The 25,615-nt window shown below is 30.4% G+C and overlaps 1 protein-coding gene across 5 annotated transcripts in view; it reads right to left on the bottom strand.

Moving 5' to 3' along the window:
* The window catches only part of LOC103572983 (tubulin monoglutamylase TTLL4), a 127,259-nt gene that overhangs the window by 62,944 nt on the left and 38,700 nt on the right, over positions 1-25,615 (bottom strand). The gene's annotated exons all lie outside the window — the stretch shown is intronic.

The following is a 25,615-nucleotide window of genomic DNA, read 5'->3' as shown; positions in this document are numbered from 1 at the left end:
TATTTCAAAGTACTGACGCCAAATAAATACAATAGTTATTGATGCATTCAAAAAAATCAAAAAGGGGTAAATGACGTAAAAGGGTTTCACTTGATCGGTAAGAGATCGAAATATGATATAGAATTAAAGCAACACAATAGGCTTCTTTCAATTTAAACTCATTGTGAAATGAAATATCTTGAAATAGCTTAAAAAAATTTTAATAATTTTAAAATTAAAAAATAAGCGAAAAATTATACGTATTACTCAGACTGGGAGGTTTTCATTACAGTCATTTTCAATTAGTTATTCATTTTAAAATAATCACTAATATCCGATCGGGTAACAAAACGATTTGCTGTCATTTTGCCAGTTGTATTTCGTGGAAGAACAAGCTTTTTGCGAAATCTTATCTGCTTACCCATCTGTTTGACAATTTTTCGTATTTTTTTTTGTTAACTATATATATTATTGGTAAGAAAGGAAATATCAATGAGAATAAATGATGTAACAAGCGACATGCCATTGGATTGAATGTTCGTATGCGTTGAAACCATTTTGGGATTGCACTCAAATTACAATAAAAATTTTTTTTCATGTCCTGCTTATGATCCGATAAATCCAGCAGTGAATCAGATGGTCAGACAGGAAATACTTACAATAAAGACTTTAATAAAAAACATTTTTTTAAGCATTTTTTTATATGACCATTTCGTTTTGCTTCACTTGTAATATGTAGTATTGAGAGGGTCTTAAGAAATTGCGCACATATGATTCGTAATCCGTATATCCGGTTTCATCTTTCCAAATTGGACACTAAACAGTGGACAAACCCCCCAAGGGATACATCGACTGCATAAAACCAGCACATTTTTTTTTTTTTCGTTTTTTAAATTTAAAAGTGTCATCGAGATTTTATTAATGACTTTTTTTGGACAAATGTCCACCCGTGTTACGGAAAACCATAGGCGTTCAAGAGGAAAAAAAAGTAAAATATTTTTTCGAACATATGTACGCTAATAACTTAGTTTTCTCGTTAATTTTCTACAGTAATATGCTACGGTCATTAATCATTCCTAAATATTATTCTGTCACGATTTAATTATTCTGATAATTATTCTAATGACTCGAATTTCAATAATTAGTTATAAAAAATATTTATTTAAACGAAAAATTAATTGCTTTCTATAATCATTATGACTGATTTATTATTACTTTTTTTTTCTCCATAAAAAATGATTTCGTTCAAGCGATCAAATTTTTTTTTTAAAAAAACTAATCCCGTATCAACTCATTTATTATATTTAATTCTTAAGAAATTTTTTAACAGTACACATTTATTGCAACTTCAGTAGACCCAGTGGGGTGTCCAGTATCGTCACATATTACCGTCGATCGGTTTACCGCCCCCACACAATATACCTTACAAAACGAATGGCCATTTTTAAATAGATTTCTATCCTAAGACATGTCACCAAGTAAAATAGTCGTCAGTAGTAACTCATGACAATAGATTAGGTTCCAATATTATTTTCAATACAATTTATACATTTATAACATCATACAACAACAAAAGTCTCGAGTCCAGGTTATATTTATAATAATAGTTTTTGAGTTGACAATACATTGGTTGAAAAAAACCGGGAATATTTATAACGAGAGGCGAAAAGCATATCGAGAGGCAAAAGCGAAGGCGGACGGAGGGCAAAACTACCCCCATGATATACCGACGCCCATGTTTGCTTGTGTTTGCTCAGACACGCGGAAAATCCATTGGGCTCTGATGCTTCAACAGTCCTGAGTGTATACCTCCTTAGAATCTTGTTCATTTTCTTCGCCTTCTTATACTTTTTCTTTTTATTCTTCTTCAGTATGACGTGTCGCTCTATTGTGGGACTCCACGACGTTGTTATGGTTACCCAAAAGACTCCTGGTCTTCACTCTTCCTCACTTATTTCGCCTCTTCACCCTCATCAACATCATCATCCTCATCATCTGGCCCAAAAACTTGTGCTGGTAAGACTGCCGTTGATGCCAACAGTGGAAATAATAAAACTGGCTCCCAAAAATAAACCAGTCAACTATTAAGACTCTTTATATTTCTTAGCGCGTGCTTTTTTATTTTTATCCTTCATCAGTATCTTGAGCGTCACACATGGAAAAAAAAGAAGGAGCCTTATTTTTCTTAAGAATTCACGGAAGGATTCTCACACTATTATGTGGTGTCAACCGTTTTATTTGATCGCATGCGGCCTGTCGCCTTTACTCATACGTTCAACATTTAAATTTTTTCACGAGCAATTATTATGTCTCTCCTAATGACGAAACATCCCGTGGATATTAAAAAATTTTATTTTCCACGATAAAAATGAATTTAAATTACCAATAATAAACACGTACAGAGAGCAATATTGCCAATTAGTCATTTAGGTCAAGAATAATAAAAGAGTGAAACTAAAATAAAATATATACTGGTTTTTATTTCAATTCACACGAGATTTTGTTAAATTGGATTCATAAATGCACTCGAATAATTTTAAATTATTGGAGAGCTGGCCTAAATTAAACTTTATGACTTTATGACGCTGTGAATTTTTCACGCACACGTGCATCTACATATGAAATAAAATTACGTAAGTATGTAATTTTATTTTTTTGTTATTGACAGGGACACACGTGTTCCTTGACCTAGAAAATAACGCACGATTCTTCAATTAATAATTTCAAATAAGGGTTTGGCGCAAAAAAAAAATAATAACATAAAGTAATTTGATAGCCGGATAATGAACTTCCTTCTTAAAATATTTTTTGATACTCAACTATGGTTATGCTGATGCATCTCCAAGTGTGCAATCTGTAATTATTAATCGCACGTTTATGATACGGTGATTGTAAATTTGCACTAAATAAATTACTGGGTATAAGGTGTTGGATGACTCGCGTAAGTCAGCCATCACGAGCAAATTTAAATTATGTGCGATATTAAATTACAATTTATCATTTTGTATAATCAAAGGCCTACATTTCTATAATTTTCCACTCATAAAAACGTTTCTTTTATTTAATCATTCATCTTTTATCCCTCCTTAAATTGATTTATTGCAAGAGAAACTTGTTCAAAAAAAAAAAAAAAAAAAAAATCGTTAATAAAAATTCACTTTTAAATTATCCTTAAAAAACCGAAGACTCCATTGTTTGAAAAGTGATGCAATTCATCGATGATAAATTCATCATACCGAAAGTATGAGTATCAAGTACACGAAACATCTGAACACGAAGCTTCCGGTGGATCACATCAAAATTTACATATAAATATAATATTTAAATATGTAATTTCAAAAACTGCCCATATGTTGTCACGACAAAACTGCGAACATTTTTCCCACAGAGAAACAAGACTTAGTGACATTATAGGATAAATAGTTACTCTTATTCGTAACAATGAAAGTAATATTGAATTGTGTTGTATAAATTATAGGTAAGCAAAAAAGTTTTCAAAACTTCCGGAATATATACAAGTTGTGACAATGGGGACAAAGTGTTTTAAAGCCCATTCAATCAGTCACATATGGAATAATAAGAAGAAGAAATAAAAAAAGTCAGTAAGGAAGTTATTTCTGGTGACTCGTAGTCGTTGTCGTCACTGAATATAATGGTGTCTTGTTGAAGATGAATAAAATATATATCAAGTGTATTATGTATAAAAAGTGAAAAACGATAGTGTTTCCATACATCGTACTGCCCCCGTAGTGAAGGAGACAAACTACGACACACCTACCCACAGTTTGGCCAGCAGTTAAATGACAAAAAGCTGCTGCAGTTAACCAACGGAAGATGCTGGACAATACTGACGCATGAAACATCTCACATTGGTATTTTCTGATGGTCTCCAATGCTGCTTAAACTGTCATGCACTGGATTGTCATATATACGTGCCATGAGAATATGAAAGTGTCTTTTTATAATACATAATATAACAACTAAGTTTTTTAAAATTTTAAGCACAAGTCAGAAACTGCGGGATCTTATTTCCTTACAGCAGTTTCCTTTTTATATATAAAACGTTTTACTTATTTCCATTTTGTTGGTTATTTCCAGGAGATAATGTTGTATTGTTTGCTCCTTGGACTCCATGTTACACTGATGGACGTGACAATGAAATAGATCGCAAGCTTAGATGTTACGATGAGTATGACGGCATGGGGGTGCTTTTAATAGTAAATTCCCCCTGCAGAGAAGAGATCTTTTCTAAGAGCCACAGCGTGGTCTTCTTCACAAAGATGTCCCCGGTGACAAAAATATTTAATAACAATCCAGTGTGGTACTGAAGTTTAACTGAATCTGTTTCTGTATGTATACACACACATACATCTATAAAATTATATACAAATAGTGATTTAGATGAAACTGAAAAGATGATGGCTGAATTCTTCGGTACATAGTGCAAAATTAAAGGCATTGTTAAAATGTGTAAAGAAAATTTTTACTAAGTACAAACAGAAACGACTGCCATAATCTAAAAATATTTTTTTTATAAAGATATTTTCAGATACAAATAGACAGAAGAAATTCAAATGTCAAAAATGTTTTTTTTTTTTTTTTTTTTTTTTTGCTTAAAGAAAACTTTGAATATGAAGGCAGAAAAATTTAAACGTCAAAATAAATTTTCTAAAATCAACATATATTTAAACTGTTAAATGTGTCACTTTATATCCTCGAATTGTGAAAACTTTAAAAAAAAATATTTTGATTTGATTGTTTTTTAAGTTGTTTAAATAAATAATTATTTTTGTTGGAGAAGTTTGTAAAAGAAATAAGGAAGACATAATATTTAGTTGCCGGACAAAGTGTTATAAAGATGGGTCAATTCTATTGGGGCGAATGAAAAGAAACGAGCATATATTTGTCCAACAGTTTATGAGCCCGGATGACCAAAATTTGCCCGTAAGGTCAGAGAGCCGTTTACGATGGACAATTGTGTAGTCTATCGGTACACAGAGATGTTACGTATTATTCAGAACGTGTCTCCGCCTTGGGTGGTCAAGCTGCGAAGTCTCTTTGTTCGACTAACTGGTGTCCAGTGTCGTCGTGTGATGACTTCTTTGTTAATTCAGAATTAAATTAGAGCTATTCATAGCCAACAGCTTGCTTGTCACCTCTTTAACAAAGTCAGACGAAATAATTTTATGCTCGACTATCATAAAAGAAACATGAAATGATACATAGTATACTTATTAAATACACGTTTAAATATAAATATAAACATTTTTTCACTTGAAATTCTTCAATAAACTTTATATTCTTCGAAATAGCCTTTCAGAAAAAATTAATTATAACCCTCTTTTAAAAAGTGGATGACCGGATGTCGTATCGTTTTACGTCACTTCTGTGATTATTTTATTCGGTTGTCGATTGGTCGACTGAGATAGTGGCGGAATTTTTGAAAGAATGAAGGCGAGCGAAGCGAGCATGTTATGTCTAGTTAAAAAAAAAAAAAAAAAACATTTTTTTAATTCTATAGAAATAAAAAAACGACTGTTTTGATCTTACACTGAGAGACAAGTTTATTTGGCTCGACTGCAAATCAAATTTTTATTAAATATAGAGGGGGGGGGGCAAAACGGGGTGCTTAAATAAAGACTAAGTGTTCAGAAACCAAATACGTTAAATAATCTTTTTTTTTATTGATATTTAGTGACTAGAAAAAGTTTTCAGCTGTCGTTAAAAAAATAATTATCATTTTTTACGGGCAAAATGGGGCAGCTCCAAAAATGGTGAAAAAAAAAAAGTTTTTAAAAATTAAATAAATTTGATTGAATTAAATTTTTTTGTAAGTTATTTACATAAAGAAAAATTACATTTCACATAATAATTGGTTGCAAAGAAAGAAAAATGTTTAATAGTATTAATCATAAAACAAAAGTCATTAACATTTTTCAACTGACACTTTCAATTTGTAAAAAAGCTTAACGAAAAAAATTCAAAATGATGCTCAATTATATTTACAAAAGTAATTTTGAAAAGTTTAAAAAACAAACTTTTTTTTACAAAATTTTGGGAGTACTTCGTTCTGCTTCCCCCCACCCCATTTCCCCCTCCATCCTCTAAATAAAACAGTGATTTGAAACCATTTCTAAGGTTTATTAAAAACTACTCGATATTTCTTGATTTATGATACATATTTATTTGTATACTAGAAATTTTTTTTTTTTAATTTATCAACAGATAAATGTTTAATCTATCAATTTCTTTTATTACATTAATAAATTAAATATCCAAATATAATAGCAGATCTTTGAGGTTAATATTTATATTTAAACTCAAAACGTCAAATAGGCGGTAATTACTAGAAAATTGATTGTTATATGGAACAAAATTTTATTTATATAGTAAATATTTCTCCTAGTATCTAAATGCGCGTTTTTATTTGCGGTGAATGAACTTGTCACTTAAGGTAAACTCCTCAAAGAACACATAATTATATTATGTATATACAAATTTTATCATCTCTTTGTCATGTAAATAATTAAAAAATATGATAGCTTCAACACATATTAAATCATGAAAATTTATTGACTAAAAAATATAAAAAAAAAATTTCCATATGAAATAATTAACTGTCAAATGAAGCCTTCATATTTGTAACATGTATACAATACCATCCACATTATCAGATGATTTGGTTCATCATTCTAGTCGGATTTAAAAAGATCTTTCGCTCCAGATCTGTCAGCTTTTGAGTGCCGCGTGACTCAAAGGTATGTATATAAAACCGAGGCGGAGTATTATCTCGCACCCGTGATTCGACATCAGAGAATAAGAGCCGCGCGTGAACGTGACGTTCACCGCTGACACCCTTGACGCGCTCCAAAAGATTTAAAGAATAAGACGAGGCCCCAATGGATACTTATACTTATTATTATACTTTATTATATTCTACTAGCTGACCAATGGTCAGAGATCAGAGATTGGCATCACGCCGAAAGTAAAAAGACTCCGGCGTTTGCGGCGATGTAAATGCCATTGAGACTAAAAAGAATGAAAGAGGCGTCGGTAGCTCTTAGAGATTTATTTTAAAGTCGTTTGTAGTGCCGCACCGCAGACACACCATCAGCATCTTAGGATCATTAGACTGCTACTACTATTGATGTCTAAGACTACCGTAGTCTTTAGACTCATCCGCGATAATGCCTGACACCATCAGCGTCAATTCAACGGGTCCAGCCCCTTAAGGGCTGCTTTACTTAACACTCATCTGCTCAGAGCTCATCAAAATAGGCGCTAAACACTACTCTACTTTACTCTACTATTAAAACTCTAACAACTATACAGCAAATTTTTTTTAAAATGATATTCATTGGTGCGATGAGAGTGACAAAGGTGAGCTGGCTTCCTTCAAAGATTATTACGGGGTACTGAATTCGGATATACACCCAACATACTAAATGATGATGCACATCACACTCTTAACTATACACTACTGGGTGTTGTGTTATAGTTAGTCAAGTAAAAAAAAGGGAGGAGTACAAGAAGTAGATGCTAGTTGAGAATAATAGTACATAAGCTAACGATCAAAGAACCTTTAGCACTTTACTGTGCAGTTGGTTTACTCGAGAACCCAATTACTCACTTGGATGACGAGAAAACGATCATCCGCAGGCATAACACACCTTGTCTTGATGCAACATCATATGTGTACATACAAGTTTAAATAAAAAAAGACGTATCGTATAGAGGAAAAAAAGGTCCCGTGAAATTAAACGCTCGGTTTGATTTGATGAGAGACAAACTTCTATAGAACGTTTTATATTGCCCGCCTCATCGTTGACTTAACTCGTTTCTATATTACTGTAGAAGTGAAACTAATTCATATTTTTAAATAATTCGAGAGTGAATGAAAGGTTAATTTAAAAAATTTTTTTAAAAAGATTTTTATAACTGGAAAGTTATTGTTAATTTATTTTTATGGGATTTATTGGTTTTTTTTTATGTGTAATTTTATTTTAAATTAAATTTTGTTTGATAAATATTTTTAATTTGAATAAATTAAATACTACCATGTAAAGGAATACTGTAATTAAATTAATTAATTATCACGAAATAATGTGTGATTTTTATGAATAAAAATAATCGAAAAATTTGGCGCGAATATAATTATGTAAATAAAATTTTAGTACTATGATTAAAATCAAACGTAATAAATAAATATAATGAATCATCAATAAAAAGTTTTCTTTATTTATTATTCTCACTAAAAAAATTAAATTTAAATTAAACGAATAAATCATCAAGATTAGATCGGACAGCAGCGTAAGTTAATTGACAACGTGGAAAGAAAATATTTAAGGTCATTATAGAATTATAGAATTAACGCTTTGGTATAATTATAATTATATTTATTTAAACTTGGTGGGATTTTCAGTATTATTTTGAATTATTTTAACAGATAATACTGGTTTAATAATATTAAAGCACTGTAATTTGTTAGTTAATTATAACTTTTAAGAAAATTATCCTAACAAAAACGGCTCGTAAAATTCCATGATTAGGTATATTACAAGTTTGAAGTTTCCGTCTGGGAATAAAAAAAAAAAAAAGATAAATATGAAGAAAAAATGATTATCTATATTGGTGTAATGTGTTGTAAAAGAAGGCGGATCGGAAAAGTCACTCCTTGAGGAAATTAAAAACACCACGTAAAGTAAAATAGAAGGTCCACCGGCGGTTCTCATGCTCATTTACGATAATTCACTAAAATCACACAAAAAATAGCCTATCCAATTAATGACTACGAGAAAATTATTATTATTGGTTGACCTGTTGATTGAGTAAGAGCAGTGATGATGCGGCAATCATCAAAGACCTTGTCTGGATTTCATCGGCTTCCGGCGACGAGATCCATTGGTAAGGCATCAAATTAGTGTACAACATTTCCTGATCCTCTTTTACTATTATACACTTATAGTTAAAGAAAAAAAAAACTATAAATATATATATGAATGAGATAAAGCGAGATGAAATGAAAAACCCAGTTAGTGAAAAGGTACGAGATAAAAGCTCGTAAATTGGAGCCCAGTAAAAATTTCTTAAGGGCTAGAAAGAATTTCTAGGGCTAGAAGATTCACGGTTTTGTGGGCGGGGATCTGCCCCCGGTTGAATTTACCAAGTGAGTGAGAGATAAATAAAAAAATAAGTGTAGAAAATAATAAAAAAAAATCTAAAATACTTTTATGGTGGGTTCAATTCTCTTCGCTCTCTCTCTCTCTCTCTTTCTCTTTAGATTGCAGTTAAATAGAAACGAAGCTAACTAGTATATACCCCAGTGAATAATAGGGAGGAGCATGCAGGTGCAACTCACGTATTATCCCTTGAGGTAAGAAAAATAATAAAAAACTACGATGGAATTATGAAATAAAAACGCGTTAAGATTAATCTTAATTTACTTAGTGGGGTTTCATATTTATATTTATATGTATTTATATGTATATAGTTTATTAAGATTGCAGGTCTAAACCTCTGGGAAAAAGGTCTCCAAAAATTATGTTTGGATGTTTTTTTTTATTATGAGAAAATATAGATTGGAAGATCACTTTTTTTATATATTTTTTTAGTAAATGACTCGCACCTTATTTTTTATATTTTTTTTTCTTTCATCAGTTTATAATTCCAGAATTTAAGATATACATTTTGGTTTTTTTTTTTTTTTTACGTGACTTATTGATGGACCCCCTGATGTTTTAGAGGCATAATAAAATGGTTTTTCGATCTATGCATTATAGTACATAAATTATTATATATATTTTTTTTACTCATGAAATATTAATGCGAGAGTACGCCTATAGGAATACGTAATTTGATATGTATAGAAAATAGCAAACAAAAAAAAAGAAAAAAATAATACATAGTAGATAAATTCAGTTAATTTACTTGGTATAAATATACGGGTCTATATATTTTATTCTACATATTTAATACATATATATGTATCGTCGTTTATATATACATATGAAATTTGTACTGACGAGGGATATTTTTTTATTGTAAAAATTCATCGATGCTTTTTTTGTGGTATTTCTTTTATTTCCGACGTAAGAAATGCGAAAGTTTGTTTTGCTTTGCCTACGGCCATTGGATAGTATGCGATTTAATATTTCAGTCTAAATCGGTTCGTTAAATATATCAAACGGCGCGTAAAATACGTATTTTCGACAAAAAAAAATTCTTTTTTTCTCTTTTTAACAAATAAATCTCCAGTATGGTGTATTCAAGACGTAAGAATCCTCTGACATTACACGGAAGTTTAGAGGTTGAACGAAGCGTAATACAGACGTTTACAAATTTCGCGGCTAATCTGGCTTGCTTAAGATTATTTTTTAGTACAAGATAATACGATGTAGATAGCGAAGAGAGTGAAAGAGAGAAAGAGGAAAATAAATAAAATAACCTACAATAATAAAATAAATTTAAAAGAAGTGTGTACGACGCCTTGGCTTTAAGAGATCTGAAAACCACACGCATCGCTGAACTCCTTTACCTTTTATTATAAATCTTACAAGCTATACATCTGTATAATATGTATGTAGTGTGTATGCTGTATGATGGCTTAAAGATTTTGAGCGACCTACAAACGCGCAAGCACTCGTGGATTAGGATTTTCAAAATTCAATGGGACTTACTCGATGTTTAACACACCTATCATTTTTTTTCTACTCAGTTATTTATTTTTACTACTTCTTTTAAGAGCAAAAGGAAAAATTTTTTTAATATCGAGTAATTTCATTTTTCAGGCATGAAAAATATACACGGAAAGTAATATAAAATTACCAGTAAATAAAATATTTGGAAAATTCAAAAAAATGTGCAGACTTCAAATGATCATATTGTAATATGAAAGCTAACTTTTAAAACGAAATAAAATAAACTGACTACTGCTCTCTAAAAACCAATTAGTGAAAATCACGTGACAATGACTATTTGCCAGTGAATAGTCACTTACTTCCAGTGAAACGTTTACCACTATTTGAATTAGTGACATATTTTTCATAAGTAAACAGTGAATATTATTTTCAGTGTTTCAAATTTAAGAGAGTGGTTCAGTTTTTTTTATAGGGAGCGCTAGTAGCACATATATGAGTAAAATAGATAGATAACATACGTATAAAAAAACAAAGTGAAATATATACGAATGTAAATGTGGACAAAAATTAGAAAATTCATTGATTTTTACTGATATCTTTTAAATGGAAAAATTTAGTTGCTGATATTTAATAGGGTTCATCCCAAGAAGGAATGATAACTTCTACAACAAGAATTAGGTTAATTCATTGTTCGTCATGATTTAAATCCATCCGACTCACAGATATACACATGCTAATCAGAAATTTGTATTCTAATAATTATTTGTAAATGAGTTAATAAATAAATGAAATAAATATACATCCTAAAGGACGTCACTATAATAAACTTTTTAGATGAAGTTTTCTTTAATTATGAACAATTAAATTTAATAAAAAATGAACTATTTGATTAATCGAACCTCAAAATTTTCAAAAGTCATGAATAAGTACACAATCAACTAATCTTTTGAGTTATTGAAATGACTTTATGCGAACATTTTATAACCAGTGGCTATTCGACAGTGAAACCCACCTAAATGCTTCGACTTTGAGGCGTGCAATATTTTAAATAGTAAATCTTTAATTCATAATTAAGACGTAAATAATTAATGGATTAATATAACAATTCATTGTTTATGCAGGAAAAATAAATATTTGAACTTTAAAAATAATATCTTAAACATTAAAAATTTATAGCACGTATTATAAAACTTATTGTTTGAAATTCCGGTTTATAATTTCAAATACTAATTTTTAAAGTTACTTTTTTTCCGTGTATGATTATTATTTTTTAAATTTTTGGATTAAAACAATTTTATAACTCTTGTAACAATCGACTTTTACGACGTTTTGTTTTCCAAGAATAAGAATAACAGTAAAAAGAAAGATAATATCACAAAGAGAAATTTTTTAATAATATTTCGAAGAAGGATTTTTACGATTTTGTAAATTACTTTACCAAAAATAATAATAAGTTAAATTGTGTAACATTTAATTGTATAATAATTTAAATAATTTCTTTTCACATCATTTATGATGCATTTTTTTCTATTAATAAATGATAAAATTATTTTATTTTCAGAATTTGAATATACTGTATTCAATGATGTGTTCTAAAATAAATAATAATTCATTAAACAAAAAACAAAAAGTAGATATATTATCCAAGCAGGTGTTTTTAATCGGATAATGTCAAAAAGCAACATGTAGAAGATATAATACACAGACATTGAGTATTATATTTTGAGGTAATAACAATTTTGACACCGATTGCATCAAGTTACAATTCCATGTATACGATGAGCCGAGTACCGCGAAGAATGATGCGAGTAATTTCACCTATAATAATCCAGGACTAAAATCCGTGACGATCCTCATCATCCTGGTCGTGTTAAAATGTCACCTGTACTCAAGCAGCGTTTAATTCAAGAGTCCTTTCCATCTACTAAAAATCAACTTCCAATACAAATACGTATACACAAGATTTTCAATATCGATTAACAATATACCAACAAATTACATAGCTTTAGTTCTAGATCGAAATAATTTTCAACGGCAACACGATACGGTAGGCCACAGGATTTCCGCGGTTATTTTTCGCGGCCAATTGTATGTCCCCATAATTTTGACCCTACACAATGTACATACATACCTATTCCTTTCTTAACATTTTACATTATTGTTACATTCCGAAGAAACGATTTGATACGGAGCTAAGGATTTAATATGTATAGATCGATCCCCTACACGACATGTATTATTATTATTATTATTATTCGTGTATTCACTGTAACTTATAAACCAACGAGAGAATATTATATTATGTATATAAAAGTCAAGGTGCTGGTTGTTAAATGAATTCACTTTTATTAGATAGAAAATCTGTAGATATTTCTAAAGACCACCGCGTCACGCCAATTTCGCGTTCTGACGTACAAGTATAGCGTTTATAAAAAAAGGGACAAAAAAAGACCACCCGTTCCACCGAATTAGTATGTACTTTTCATGAAGAATAATAAAAAAGACGGGTGTTAGGTATTATATATTTTTAAAGCTAAAGATATTATTCTTTATATTTTATATATATTCTTTTGAGTGATGTTAAAAAAACCGATACGCCGATTTTCGACTTTCATTTCTTCTTACTTTTTCATTATAAATTTTTTTCCGTCGTCTTCGAATATATAGTATATTTCCTATATTTCTTCGGAATATATATGTAGTTTTCTTCAAAACTACATGTATAATATATATAAAAGAGTATAAAAAAGGAAAAAAATAGCAAAGAAGCGGTATAGAATTAAGTCTATGGAGCTGGAATACCAAAAATGCCCTAATATTCCGTGACGACAGATCACTATACTCGTTATAGTATATGGTACTTCTTCACAGCCCATATGTCCGACACTTCTTTGTGTAATGGCGTTTAAAAATACTATTTACAATGACGAGTGTTGAGTACAAACGACACCGCCCTAGTACTAACGCAAGCTTTTCATCGTTTTACAACTTAAAAAGAACTTTAAAGTTGTTTTCTTTAATATTTTCCATTTGACAAAAAGATTTTTCATATTATGTATGAGTTTACTATGTATTGTATGTGAGTATGTATATGTATGAATGTACGTGGATTGGGTTGTTGTGAAAAATGAAAGTAACTTGGATACAGATTGTAAGTTACGGCAACTTATGCGTAACAGAACGATTTATACGAGCCGAGTAATCGTTGTGAATTAGTCGCATTAATTCCACGCTTATATTTGAGTGGTTAAGTGTGGATTTATGTTATAATCATATCATTTTAACAGATTGTTTGAATATACTTGAATTATTTTTAAAATGTGGCCCAAGATGATCATTTTTATGTAATTTGTTCTACTTTTTTTTATTCGGTTCGTTGAATTTTTTAAGTAATGTTTCGATTGGTAATTGATTTCAAACATTTTGGGCAAATATTTTAATGAATAATGACTAAAAAGTCAAAATTTGACACAATTATTAAGTTACCCGGGTAAAAAAAAAACTTGATTTTGGTATAATTTTAAAAATTGAAAATAAAGAAAGTCTAGCAATACAAAAACAAGTCAAGTTTAAGTTCCTTTTTTTAATAAATGAAAACATATTTTAAGGAATGAAAACACATTTGATTTTACTTTGCTTTTAACTAAGCTGTCTTACTTAGTACCGATTTACGCCAACTAAGTCAAATTAAAGTCACGTTGTCTTAGATTTGACATAGTTAACTTAAATTTCTCAGCTAAATACAGTTAAATTCAAGTCAAACTTGATTTGAATCTGACTTAGTTGACTTAAATTTTTAAGTTAAAAAAGTCATATTGAACTCTCTAAAAATGAATTAGTGGAGTTTATTGCGAATTAGTGAATTACACTAGGAACTAGCTATAAGTATACCACTGGTTAAATTAGTGGTATACTTATAGCTGGAGAAACAGTGACTATCCACTGATTCGCAGTGAATTTCACTAATTCATTTTTAGATAGAAGTTAAAAAAATTAAGTGTAGTCAAAACCAAGTTAACCAAATCAAACGCAAGTCAACAAAATTATAGCCGTCAAAATCAAGTTAATTAATAAGTCGAAAAAGACAAAATCAAATTATTTTTTGACCCGGGTTTATAATGTTTATTTTTCAATAAAAGTATGATGATTCAGTAAAAATTATCTGAAGACTGAGATAATAAAAAAATTTTTGAATAATGAATTTATAAGATTATTTTAATAGTGAAATCTAAAAAAAATCGTGATTTTCAATTCTTAATATTTTCAAATTAAATTTAAAAATATGAAATAATAATGATGATGATGATGACGATGATGACGAGAAGAAAGGAAGAGTAAATAATGTTTAATGAAGGATAGCATGTTAAATGAACCAAAAAACTAAGCTTTGCGTCGACAAAAACGGAAATTGGTATAAATTTTTGGTGACGTTTACCCACGCTGGGCATTGAGCGGAACACGAAACGAAAATTACATTTAAGATTAGTATTGTTAGTCTCTTGATGTGCGTTACACTATATTATATATACTTAACTCTAAATCTTTGAGTAAACTAAAAGCGTCTTTCCAGAGAGTGAAAATCATCGTACCGTGAAATGAGCCCGCGTTAAAACGCAGGACGTTGCTTTTTAAATAAGATAAAACTCATCATTGCATTTTTTTGATAAGCCACGAGGAACATTAGGTAACAAAAAAAAAAAAAAAAAACAAAAAAAAACCATATCATTAAGTAGGGGTAGGGGAGATCGGGGCAAGACGGCCCCCTGGGGCAAGAAGGCCCACCTCAAAAATAAACCAAATTTTTTTTTCTTTTGATTATCACAAATTCAGATTATTTACTCATTTTTAGCCAATCGTTTGGAAAAAAATTAAAACACTCAATTTTTTTCTACAGAAGTGAACAAATTACTCGTATTATATCAAAAAAGGTTATTTTGAGTAAAATAAAAGTAAATACAGTTGTTAAAGAGAAAAATATAAACATTTATAACGCGGGAAATTTTTTTACAATTAAAAAAAAAAAATTTTTTTTTCATTTTTTTCGGAGGAAAACGTTTTGCCCCAAAAAAAATTTTTTTCAGAAATTTCACCAAAATTTTGGTGAATTGAGTTAAAGTTGGACGAGAGTAAATCGACTTGATGGTTAAAAGCCACAAAGAATAATAATCGGCTTACGTGGGCCGTCTTGCCCCGTTCTCCCATATGAATAAAATGATTCTTTTTTTAGAAATTTAATGTAGCAAAAAAAAATAATTGTATCTATTGTTACGTTGTAATCATCCACACCGTATCGTTCTAGTCATTAAAATGAAATAAAAGAAACGATGAAAAGTACTATATTTTAAAATTTTTTTCTACGAACCATTTCGTAAGGACATAAGAATATAGTTTAAATTATTATTTTTTTTTTTTGTCTTATTCTTTTGTTATTTTGGAGTACATAATTGTAAAGGGCCCGCTAATTTTTAGAAAATACTAGAATCATTAGGTGTGACGATATATAAAATAAGATGGTAGGTGAATAGATGAGGATGTAGTTTATGGTTTTTCTTGTTTTTTTTTTTCCGTTATTTTTTTATGACAGTCTCTCTTGGAAGGGTCTCGGAACGCTGATGGGGCACTTGTTACCGCGGTGGATGCACGTGTTCTAATGGATGTTGAGGGTTCCCCTTGAAGAAGATGAATCAAAGATAAAACGAAAAGGAAAAAATAAAAGAAACGAAACGAAAAGAATAAGTAAAAAACTAAACAAAATACGATCAATCTCAAGAGTCCGGATCGTGGTTTAGTCTTTGGTAGAGGTATCTATATATATAATATACGATTTCTAGCAGTAGAAAATTAGAGAATCGACAAGAAGGTGATGATGAGCTTGGACCTTTAGGGCCGCTGTAAAAAATTGAATGACGCAAAAATATTTTTTTCTCCTCTATAATTTTATTTTTTATTTCCCTTCCAAGTTACAGGTACTAAAAAAAATATTTTTTCAAGAAAATATTTTCCATGGTTAACTTTGAATGTACGCATGTATAAGGAAATAATCGTAGCTCATTATAAAAAATGATTTCTTAATATTTTTCTTTGTAAAATTAATTTGAAAATTTATACAGCGAGAAAGAAATAAATTTATTGAAAATAATTTACTACTCGATAACAGCATAGTTAATTATAAAAAAAATATTTTCCTTAATCTTGATCTCAGGTAATAAATAAAATTTACGGGAAAATATTTTTCTACATAGAAAAGATTCATCTCTGTATTAATGTTTTAATTTTATTTATAATGAAGAAATATTGCTATCAATTAATTGAATATTTATTGAAATCTGATAACAATGTACCTGTAGTTGGAAGCATTTTTTTTTAAATTAAAAAAAAATTTAGATGTACTATAGAGAAAAAAAAAAATAAGAAATTTAATAAGTCATTAAAATATACGTATTATTGAAATAAGATAAAAGCACTAATTAATATAGATTTCGACAGCTTTATGACCCTAATCTCGACGTAATAAAAAGTAGGAAGACTATTTATACTTGAAACTCATCATCGGGTGCAGCCCTAAAAGTCCACGGCACTATCTGCCAAAGTAATCTGAAGAAAAAAAAATTCCTTCGTGCTTCCCCTCATTCTCTCATCCTACATCCGAGTAGAGAGTAGATCTTTACTTGGATCTCTGACCATTCGAGTAGTCCGGCCAAGACTCTGACTCACCCTTGCACGTGTTCAACTTCAAACGGTCTTGGTTCTTGTGAAGAAACCGGGGGAACAGAATAGAAGATACTGGGGGGTCATTTTTTTTCTTTATCTCTCTTATACCCAATGCTAAGTAAAGATCATGCGTCCTTATTTTTAACTATTCGTCTATTCCATTCCATTCTATTCTCTTCATTTTACTTTTACTCTTATAGTATACCAACTAAACCGTACAGCATCACTACACATAGTAGAATTTATTCCGTTGTCGAGTCTCGTCTACTCGTCGCTCTTTTTGGTTTACCGCTCCGCCCACAAGAGCCTTTGCTCAAAAAAAGAATCGTAAAGCAAGAAATAGCCATCGAGCTCATTTATATTTACCATACCCACTATTTATATCTATAGACATATACATTATATCCGCAGTTTTTCATTTCATTTAAAAAAATTTTGAGAGTATTTCCTATTTAGCCTGTCGTTTCATATATTGCACCGTTTTAAAGTTATTGTCAAATATATATGCCGCTTTCCTTAACGGTATAGTCGATTTTACAATGTATATATATATATATATATATGTATATATGTATTTCCTTTGAGACCAAAGTCCGTTGTATATTACTAGCAATATTCATTTATATAAATGTATAGAGCGCGGGAATATTGTTGGTGCAAAGTCGATTCTCTGAGTACAGGACACAAGTAGAAATTATTATTATATATATGTTGCCTTTGTAACCTCAAGATTCTGGGATGGTAAGGGAGGATAAAAATATAACTAACTAGCCAGCCTTTGGGCGTTCTGCGGGCTTGACACTGTCTCCATCCATCAGAGTTAAAAGTTAAATTACCTGGCATTTATTTTTCTAAAATTTTTGAGGATAGTTGATGGCAAAAAATAAAAAACGCCCGTATTTTTAAAGAATACATTGACGTTTAAAAATTTCTAGTCATGATCACTAATGGATTTTTTATTAAGCAAATAAATTAAAGAATTTATTTTACCGTAAATAAAGTATTTAAAGAATTCAATAGGAATTATTTATTTTAAATAACTGCTGATTGCTAGTGGAATTTTTTAGATTGGCAAGATACAGTTTAAAAAATTGATTTGCCGGTAAATTCACTTGATAGATAAATACAAATAAAAATTTAAGAAAAAAAAATTTTTTTCAGAAGACTGTCAATCAAGAGTAATAAAATTCAACCAGGAAGTGGATCAATGGTCATTGCACTCATTGAAAGGACTTAAAAAAAATTGATGGAAAAAAAAAATAATAAATAAAAAAATTCTGTCGTAATAGTTCGGGTTTCTTATAAAAGCATCCAATCTCCCCACATTCCAATCTTTTGATAGCAACAAAAAATGGAATAACGTAAAAAAAACATATATATAAAAAATGCGAAATGTACAAGCTCTTAAAAAGGTTCTTTCTTTTTATTTTGGTATTCTTTGGACGCTACATTGGGCCAATATATATTTATATATGGGGTCTTGTCTGGCCCTCAGTGTTCTACAAGCAAAGCAAAGCGAAGGAAAGGAAAGGAATGGAAGACGAATAGACAGGATATAGCGATGACACGGTCCGACTAATCCCGCGATAGAAATCTTTAAGCTGCTACCGGTCAATGATACGCAGAGACCCGGACTTTGGTTCTTTTAGTTGGGGTAAGATATATACGTACGTGGGTGTCTCCCTTTTCCCTCTTCCTTTTGGTAACGAGCAAAGAAATGTATAATTTATAACGATAATCCTTTAAGAATAGAGTCGTGGCTTGGAACTGCTGGTTGATTCACGGTGTCGCGGGTTTCAATACGACCTACCCTTATATCTTGTACCATTTTTTTAACTCTATATAGTATATGGGTCTTGAACGAATGAATTTAAGTTCGATCCAATGGGTCGACGTGGTTCTCGTTATATTTCTTGGTTTATGTTTATTTAGGTTCACATTTGTAAGAAAAAAAACGTCCGAGGGAAGAATCTACGCCTGGTCTTCATAAGATCTTTGTATGCATCATATTGCAGTCAAAGGTGTATAACATATAGTACATGGATTAAGATTCTAGCTTTAGCTTTGCGTGTTTATTTAGGCTCATAATAGAATTTCATATAATGAAAGTGAATGAATATATATAAATATATATATAAAGAAAAATTTCGACGGCAAACGTTATTGAGGAAGTATCTTTAGATTTCTTTACTTCGGTAAACGGAATTCTTTACACGCGGCCATTTTTTAAAATACGGAACCAAATGCAAACTTTGCTTAGATCTTTAGATAGTTTGCTGAGATATTTAAGATTCTGTTGTCAAGATTATTTGATATTAGGATAATCAGAAAATTTATCAATAAATATGTAGTTTATCGGCAGTAGATTTAGTTGAATGGTTTAATATTTTATTGTAAGGGAACTATTTTTACTTTGACGTAGATTTAGAGTTAATAGAGTTTGTTGCGGCTTGAGGTAATTTTCATTTGATCAAATGTTTGATGTGTTGTTGAGAAAATTTATCTTGACTCAGGATCCTCTCGAGTCATTTCTTTAAATTGACTTGACATCGAATATTGTACTGTGTAATTTACACTCAAGTGACACAAAAAGTTTTATTTGAGTTTATATTTTATAATTCATTAATATTTTTTTTTTTTTAGAAGTGAATTTACTATTTACAGAACTTTTATTTATTAATTACTTTTTTTTATTCTAGTACGAATGAAAAAATTAATATTTTTAAGTTACGAATAAAAAAAAAAATTTCGGAGCAAATTAAGAGCAACTTCAAAAATTGATAAATCCAAATATCAAATTAATTAAAGTATAATAAAAATATCGAAAAAAAAGTGTCGATAATTGCGAAAATATCTTAGTAAATATAAAATTAAATTTCAGTGCTGAAAAGAATTTTTTTTTCTAAATGTTTTTTTTTAATTTTTGGGTAATCTGCTTTGTCCTGAGTACATATTTCATTTTGCCCCTATTTTTCATATTATTATAAATATATACATAAATAAACGCACGCAAAAGTCTTCCTAAATAAATCTAATTTCCATCTAAAAGTGAATTGTTTAATTTTTTTCCGGAAATGTTTTGACAGCCTTATCACCGATTCATCGTAATTTATTAAAATCCTTTTATTGTTTGTTTGAAAATAGCTTAGACTTAAGAAAAAATAATTATGAATAATTTATACAGTGTTTACTATTTTAGTAAAAAAAATATAAAAATCCTACATTGTTATCAGCAGAAAAAAGAAAAATATTTTCAATTTTATCCCTCTATTTATTTTCACTGTTTGGATAATAAAACCTATATTTTTCAACTGTATAAATTGTCAAGAATAGATATTCTCGCGAGACTTCCTGTCGTCGATGAATCCGGAATACGTGTTCTAGCATAAAAATAAGGTGTTACAAGGACGAACCATTTCCTTGGCAATTGATTTCGACATCCGCCGTTTACTTTTTCCGCCCCCGCGGCATATATATACACTTTTATATAGATATAGCCAAATAAATAAATTTAAAAGAAAATAAAAAGTTGGCATTTGAACACAAAAACCCAAGTAGTTTGCATAATGGCATTGTCACAGAATTGTATTGCACGTAACAAGCTTACGATACTGAAGCGCGACGACCTGGATGTTATTATAAAGATTTTATATACCTGGTTTTGTTTGGTAAAAAGAACTCTGCAAGTTTCAACTTGTTTTCGTCGACTCTTTACTTTTCTTCTTACAAGAATCTCACGCAATCCGATGCACATAACACGTAACATATAGATACTGACAGTGCTACCTAAATAACAACCTTCTTCTTACAGGTCCATGCTTGCATCCAGGTGCACTTTCGATCGGAATAAGAATAAGTAAAAAAGGAATGATAACAGAGGACTTTTTCTTATTTTTTTTGACATAATACCGTCGCAATAAAAAATAAAAAGTATAAGCGACCTGGGTTCTTAAATCGTGCCAACCAACCGAAAGAAACTTGTTCGAGCCTGCATCATCTACTATACACCTCTAGCACGTGCTTATTGTCCTTCAAAATATACTCCAATTATATTTAATAATTTTTTTTAAATTATATATTATTATTTGTTATTAAAGAAACAATATAAATAGTTCACCATTAGAAAATTCTTCTCATACCTTTTAAGTTCTTGTTATTCAGCCGCATAATAGAAATTTGCAAAGATTTTTTTTTTTTTGAATAATAGTTTTTGGAAGAATTTTAATTAAAAATATTGCGATTTTCAATGGCAGTGATTAAATGGAGTGGAAAAAAATAATTATCCAAAATTGAGTATTTTTACTACAAATACGAAAAAAAAAAAAAAATTGATGACAAAAAAAATAAGTGAAAACATGTGTATCTAGTACCGAAAATATTTACTAACAGTTAACCACTAATAATAAGTATCCTGTCACTTTTCTTTAACTCTTTGGTCTGGTGACCCAAAATCCAACCCTTTACCTGTACACTTACAAGTTTGAATTGTATTGACAAATGCATGGTGAGTCTCTTTGGCCTGGACCGGCAAACGGGTTAGCGGAAACAGTCGTACAATGCTTCGAGGAAGGGTTACCGCGAAAAGGGATTCACCTGTGAAAGGGTTAAATTCTCCGAACAAAAGAATATAGTGGGACACAAACCGGTACACGACAGTCCAGCAAGTGCAGTATTTTGAAATTTAATTTTTTCTTCTTATTTATTTCTCTCAGTTGTAAAATAATAAAAAATTGCGGTTTAAGAATTTAATCAAAAAATACGACATCTGGAATAAATGCTGCAATTGAAAAAATTCATAAGAAAAGAAAACGACAGCTGGAGAAAAATTTTATTTTTCGAAAAAGAAATTATATATATTTTTTTTTTAAATAATTCGTCAAAGATGAAATTATTTCAACGATTTATATTTTTTTCCACCCGACGTATATGTCGTTTGGAGAATTTTAGAGTGAAGGTATTGAATCAAATCCGCAGAGTGTGTCCGTTGAAGCAAGGTGGTTTCTTGAAAATACACAATAAATTATTTAAAAAAAAAAAAAAAAACGTAACCCTTAGGTGAATCGAGTGTTCCAGAACATAAAAGTAGACTCCTCTGATCCTTTGAACAGTGTGTCGATTGAATACAATCGCAGATCGAAAATGAATCGGATGAGTTGAGTAGAGTTATAGAGAGTGGATGAAACAGGATGGCGTGGGTTTACTAGTGCGATGTGGGTAAAAAGCTTGAATATACCAGCACCTTAGATATATATTTCTTTTATTATTACATCCAATAGAATTTTTTCGTACGGTGAATTTCTTTATGATCAGTTGACCCTTTCTACCTGAATTTCACCGGTTCGTATCCACCCTACACCTTCATCGGTCCACCTTGATCAGGTCCAACAACAGTAACAACAACAATAATCAGGTACCACGCAGTAAAATATCTATTCACTTCACTCTCACTTATAATATATAACCCTCGTTCGAATACATAATAATATATTCTAGATATGCATCTACGAATGATTTCAATGGGAACAAAATAACGAAATTCCACCGGAGATTTTCGTCATTTTAAATAATAGTAACAATAATAACTACACTCCATCCCCCTTTCGATGAACCGGAGAGCTCAAAGGATAAAGAAAAAAGGGTCCAGTCAGTCTCGTCGACCCTTTTTATATTTCAACAATAAATATATATCCGTATTCAAGATCTCGCTGGACCAGTTGACAATAGAATTAAAGATGGACAAGCGTAAAAAAAATAACTGATTTATGAAAAAAATAAATGAAAAAAAAATTTCTTTTGTAAGTCAAAAAAATATGTAAAAGTATTTAAATAAATTCACTCACAAAAATATATATGATATTTTAAAAAATATTTTGTTTTTTGATATATCGAAAAAAAGAAACAGAAAAAAATTAGTAAGTAAAAAATTAAATTAGCGACACGATAAAATGTGTAAAGTGAGGTGTTTAAAAGTTATTTGCACCTCAAGCGCAAAGAATCTCACCAATGGGAAATTTTCATATCACAAGATATAAGCCGAAGGCTCTCAAGAACTTAAGTAACTTGAGAACATCACCCTAACTAACAACCCAAAATTCCTGTTGAGAAGGCGCGACGTTGAAAAATATTTAATAAGTCGTGAAATGAAAAAATAAAAATAAAAAATAGCGTGTAATGGGCAAGAGTGAGTCGCCCCTCGATAAATTTACCTTCTGGGTTGAAAGGGAGGAGAGAATATATATAAGGTAAGGGGACTATCAGCTCTGGAGTAGACGAATATAAAACCCAGCAGCAGAGGAAGACAAGTCCCGCTTAAAAGAAAAGATGAAATTCCAATTACAAAAGATTGTTATCCCGACGAAAACCGGTGCTTACATGCCGTCAGCGATTACAGAGATCGTAAAGTGAGAAATGAATATACAGTAGTCGTCGGTCATACAAGACTATTTTAGTGTCGTCTTGGTCAGAGCATTTAAACATTAAAACTTTTTAAATTCTACGGTTCTGAAAATCCAGAGAATAATAAAAATATAAATAAACATAAATAATATATTATAGCATCTTTTAAAGTTTTATCCCTTTTATAAATTACCGGCATTTCATCAAACTCATTTATCTTTTCTTTAAAACATCATTTAATACTTTTTCACTCTCGTCCAACAGCTTCTCACTCAGAGACCAAAAGATTATTCCCCCATTCACATCAACTAAAATCTTTTTCCCAACCGTCTGTATCTGGTGAAACACACAAACCGATAACAGAAAACCGGTAACATTTTTCAGATAAATAAAAAAATATAATAATACATACCTCCGAATGCTGTTTACAACTTTTACGAGCCTAATAAATATTATTTCTATTCAAAAAACTTTTAAAATGAAATAATGAAAAAAAAAAAGTCTTTAAATCACTTCGAAAAATAATAAAATGAAAAATACAATCTTTAATGAAAAAAAGATAAAATTATTTTCCTAATCTCGACAGCCGATCAAAAGTCGAAAAAAAAATTATTAGTATCTTTTTTTTTTTTTTAATTGAAAGATGATATTTCACTTTTTATCCCCCTATTAATCCATAACAAAAAAAAATCTACTACAACAACAACCACTACTACTCTCGGCTATATAAGTCTTCTAGAACGCACATATCTAATCTAATCTCGTATGATTGAAACGATTAAAATTTTTTCGACCTTATACAGGAGAGAATACAGTCGCGTTGGTCTTAAAACCATCATCATCATCATCTTCGTCATCATTATAAAGAGCGTAACCAAATCCCGAGTGGTTAAGACTCACGTACGTATCTCGATCATCTTTAAATCGGTATATACGCGATTACACACATGAGAGCTGGTGGCGTGAAAGGGAGAGACTCTTCTCTTCTCTTATTCAAATATACATATATATATTTATAATAGAGTGGGATGTCGAAGACAAGAAGAGATAAAATGCGAAACGGAGATGGAACTTGAAAAATATATATAAGGGGCGGAGATGACAAGAGAGTAGTTGTTTCGCGTAAAAAAAGAGTTACATACATGTATAAATGAGAGTTACGTGTGTGCTGAACAAGTGAGTTAAATAATTCGAGTCCTTATTCACCCTGCAGTATGTATAGAAGGAATATAATGTGTATATGTATTTATGTATGTATATATGAAAATAAATAAGATAGAAAAAGAAGGAGAGTTACAGGTTGCACCTGCCGCTGACGTCAGATATTTTTTTGTTTGGACCTGCGCTTCATTGCAGCCCCGGGGGTCACCACTACTGTTTCAACTCGGTCTTCCCTCCCTTCTTTCATTCTATTCCGCGGCACAACTCTCCTGGTTTTTATTTTATTTATCTTATTTTTCTCTTAATACATTAACTCTCTTTAATTTTTTCCCCTGATTATCCACACCCATTTATTTTATTTTTCCACAGACTTTTTTACCCCAAGAATTCTTACCCATTTTATGTATGTCCATGTACGCGCTTATACTTAAGTTCCGTCAGGACCGCGTATTATTTATATGCTAATGAAAGCAACAGAAGAAGGAACAAGGACTAAAAAAAAATAACGACGCCTCTGGCGAAACTTAAGCAGAAAATAAAAAATATTTTTTTAAATTATAGAAAGGTAACAACGTGGGCTGTAAATAACGTAATCGCGTCGTGATTCCCTTAGGGAATAACAACAATTTGATCGTTTAAAAAATTTACAAATTAGCGAGAAAGGTTTTCTTTACTACTCTGCGGTTTGCAGGTGACTCTTTACTTTCTAAAAAAAATTTTTTGTTATCGTA

This window comes from Microplitis demolitor, chromosome 3, assembly GCF_026212275.2.
Source record: "Microplitis demolitor isolate Queensland-Clemson2020A chromosome 3, iyMicDemo2.1a, whole genome shotgun sequence".
Classification (NCBI taxonomy): Eukaryota; Metazoa; Arthropoda; class Insecta; order Hymenoptera; family Braconidae; genus Microplitis; species Microplitis demolitor.
Note: the sequence above shows the minus strand (reverse complement) of the source record. Positions and strands in the feature narration are given on the sequence as shown.